Here is a 4,268-nt window from a genome sequence, read left to right on the forward strand (position 1 = left end):
CTTTCTTTTAATTTCATTTCAAAGTTGCTACCAGTGTATTCAATGATGGACAACAGAGAGACATGCTGTAGAGTGTTTGCCTAGTTGACAAAGCTGCTTTTGAATGCTGGTGGTTCTATTCCTTTGACACTACGCACTTTTATAATATGTGTTAATGCTATATGACAAAATGCTCTGATTCCTAGTGCCAAAGGTTCAATTCAGTGTATATAACTGAACACACTCATCCATTTGTGCTCCTTTTTTTTTTTTTTTTTTAAATGGTGCTTAAAGTAAAGAGCCCATCCTTCGCAAGTCATCCATGTTGTTCCTTAGGCATTATATCTTTGCTCAAATTGTTGAAGAATGGTGGCTTGTTTCATGGTTTTTGTATTTGTGTCTTATGCACGTTTTAACATGATAGACGCAATGCATTGTGTAGCTACAGTTTTCTGGAAAAGTCAAATCTTTTAGGAATTGTTTTTCAAATCTTCAATAAATTTTTTCTTTAAATTTCAAAAAGCAATGTACTTGTCTGGATTTGTTTCAAAAATCTTTTTTTGGGGAGGGGGGGGAAGGACATTGCCTTCCTGGAGAGCAAAACCTTAAGAAATGAACATTTTGTATACTGTATATCTTTCTTGTGATAGGTAGTGATTTTTTTTTTTTCCAGGTGGGTATTTTCTGGTTTGATCTTTATGGAATAAGAAGCTTAGCTTTGGCATCCCAAGCTAATCCATAGCAGCAGCATTGATATTTGTTGTCTTCAGAAAAGCTAGACGTTTACATGACAGTGTCTCATTTTTCACAGATTGTTACCAGTTTTGAGCATTAAAGACATTTTTATCTATGTGACAGCTTGCTGTCACTACTTGTTTACATTTAAGGTGTTTAATTTGGAAGTAAAAAGAGCAATATATAATATTAAAAATGGCAGATATTTTTCCCCTTTGATATTAGATCTGAAGTGGTTTTGGATATAGGTTTGAGATGATACTTGTTACAAAGTATTGGAATAATAAGTTCAGAAGGCAAGAACTGTAGTAGCATACGAGGGAGTGGGGTTTGAGAAGGGAGGATAATAGAGAAAAACAATAAGAGGGCAGTGGAATTTGCTTTTGTTATTCCTAGCCATAGTTATTTTCCAGCCTTCTTAACTTTTCCCTTTTATCACAACTGTACTGATTAACAATTAGGGAATGTTTTTGCTTGGGAGCAAAGAATGTTGCTAATGTTAATCTTGATTCAACCATGATGATCTTCATATATCTCTTTATTTTTAATTTGTGTTAATGTGTGCCTTAATTTAACAGACCAATTTGCTGGTCATGGTGGCACTCACCTGTAATTACAGAGACTCAGGAGGTGTTCCTGTGTTCAGTCCCTATTACCAAAAAGTAAAAAAAAAAAAAAAAAAAAAAAAAAATCTGAGGTTTCTAAAGAGTTCTTGGTTCATATGGATTATATATATATTTATCATTTACCACCTCAGAAATTAAAACATTTAAAACATAAGATAAGAGCCTGGGGATATAGCTCAGTTGGTAGAGGGCGTGCCTCACATGCATAAGCCCCTGGGTTCAATCCCCAGCACCACCAAAAAATTAAAAAAAAAAAAAAATAAGAATACAGGTGCTAGGGTTGTAGCTCAGCAGTGTATAGCTCTGGGCTAGCAATTGTAAGGCACTAAGTTCAATCATCAGCACGACATAAAAAATAAAACAAATGTACTATGTCCATCTACAACTAAGAAAGAAATTAATAAAAAAAGATTACAGACTTTCTTTAGCCATCTGAGTGGTAGTATCTGACCTGGAAAACTGTACATACATTATGGGAGAATCCAAATGATTTTAAATGGTTTTTCGCCTTACAGATACAGGATCCCTGGACTACCCTTTTGAGAACCAAAAGAAGTTTTAATATTTTTTATTCATGAAGCCCCAAGATCAGAATTTTCTTAATTTGTTAAGTATCTCTACCCCAATTTAAATATAGCTTTAGAATGGAGCACTAACATATTTGCCTGATAATAAAAAAGAAAATAATTGTAATTGTTGTAAAATGTCTTTTATTGTGTTTTATTAGTAATTCTTAATTTGGCTTCAGAATATCTTGTGTGGAAGCTGGTCCTGATAGCACATACCTGTACTCCCAGTGACTTGGGAGACTGAGGCAGGAGGATTGCAGGTTCAGAGCCAGCCTCAGTAACTCAGTGAAGCCCTAAGCAATTTAGCCCCCCGCCAAAAAAAAAAAAGGTCTGGGAATGAGGGTAAGTGCCCCTATGTTGAATGAATCCCTGTCCCCCACCACCACACATGCACCAAAAAAATTCACAAAACTGAGTGGTGGTAGTAGATTAGCTGGAATTATGTAGATGGGAATAATCCTGTGGTTGGGCATGGTGGCATACTCCTGTAATCACGGTGGTTTGGGATTCAAAGCCAGTAAGATGCTAAGCAACTCTCAGAGACCTGGCTCTAAGTAAAATAGAAAATAGGGCTGAGGATGTGGCTCAGTAGTTGAGTGCCCCTGAGTTCAAATCCCAGTACCTTTCTACCCCAACAACAACAAAAAATCTGTGGTCAAATGATTATAGTAAATGAAACATTTACAAAAAAATGTTTTTTTGTAATAAAAAATAAATATTAATATTAGTACCTTAGATAATACTAGATAATTTTAGAAAAATGTTTGTACTTGCTACTGTTTGCAATTTGAGCCTCAGCCACATGTAAGACTCTTGGATTGCTATCTTCACGCTGTAGTCTAGAAGGAAGGGTTTGTAGATAGTAGCTTTTATAATTTTTGTTTTAAACAGGAATTAAGGTTACAAAAGTTAAGTAACTTGCCTGTGGACATGCAGCTAAGAGGTAGAGCTGAGTTTAAATGCCAACCCCTCCCAGACACACACACACACACACACACACACACACACACACTGATTTACTGATGAGTTACTGAACATTATCAGTTATCAGTTGTGCTCTTTCCTATTAGCACAGAGATTGGGCCAGATGAAAACTTCACAGATCAGCCAAAAGCCTTTATTCCAAAATGGACTCATGGTTCTGATGGGCCCACTCTCCTGGTGGAAAATGAGCCAAAAGAAAGGGACGGGGCTTATGTAGGTTAATGAGCCCATCACTTTGGGCACTCAGGAATTTGGGGTCTGGTTTATAGATAATGCATGTGTTAGTTTGAGTGCTCAGGAATTTGAATTTTGGGTTGGGGGTCTGTTCTGCATCTGGAGAAGATTTGCTTTGGGAGAGATTGACAGGTTTGATGAAGTTCCTTCTCCCCACCTGGGGCCAGCATCTGGAAAAGATTTATATGGCTTTCTCTTTCACTCCCTTTTCACAGGCCACACTATTGGGGGGAGGTTGACATTTTCCATATCAAATATTCCAGACTCTGAAAGGAAGAAATGAATTGGGCAATGCAGTCTCTAACTTCCTTCTAGGAGGTTGCGATGTGGTGGAAGGAACCTTCCTGTCAAGTGGATATGGGGAGCATGCAGAGGGGGATGTGTGGGTGAAGTTCCTGAGGCCATTGTGAGCGATGTTAATTCTCTACGCTGCTTTAGGAGATCTGACAGCCATGGGAGGAGGGATGTTGTGACTGAGCTGACCACTTTAAGAATACTGTAAAACTAAAAATAGGGGAAAAGAAAAAACATAATGGGGAGATTAAATGATCCGTTAGGTTAGGGGAAATAATTGTAGCATATATGATGAAGATTAATAAGCCTACTAGTGTTAGAATAATTCTAGTGTGAAAGAGTCTAAATTGTTAGTGCTGTGAAAATAATTTTGGCATGTAATATAGCTAAGTGCTTTAGTATTCTTAATTAAGGCCTAATCAGATTTGGGGTGTTCTTCCCATGAGTTCATGGACTTTGTTCCTTTGGATGGCAAGCATGATTAATCTTGGAACTGTATTTTCCTGGTGGTTTAGTCATTGCCATCCTGCTCAACAAATTATGCAAAATAAGAACAGGAATTCAATTAACAGTATAGTTAAGGCTAGTAATCCAGCTACATGTGTAGGTTTGAGAGAGGAGATTACTTCAGCTGAACTGTCCCAAATTCATTATTAAAAGTGATTGGGCATTAACCATGGCCAGGACCTGAGATGATATTTTTTTTTTTTTGAAATGTTTATTTTTAGTTGTTGATGGACCCTTATTTTATTCATTTATTTATATGCAGTGCTGAGAATTGAACCCAGTGCCTCACAACATGGTAGGCAAGTGCTCTACCACTGAGTCACAACCCCAGCCCCAAGAT

This window comes from Marmota flaviventris, chromosome 2 (genome assembly GCF_047511675.1).
Source record: "Marmota flaviventris isolate mMarFla1 chromosome 2, mMarFla1.hap1, whole genome shotgun sequence".
Taxonomy (NCBI): Eukaryota; Metazoa; Chordata; class Mammalia; order Rodentia; family Sciuridae; genus Marmota; species Marmota flaviventris.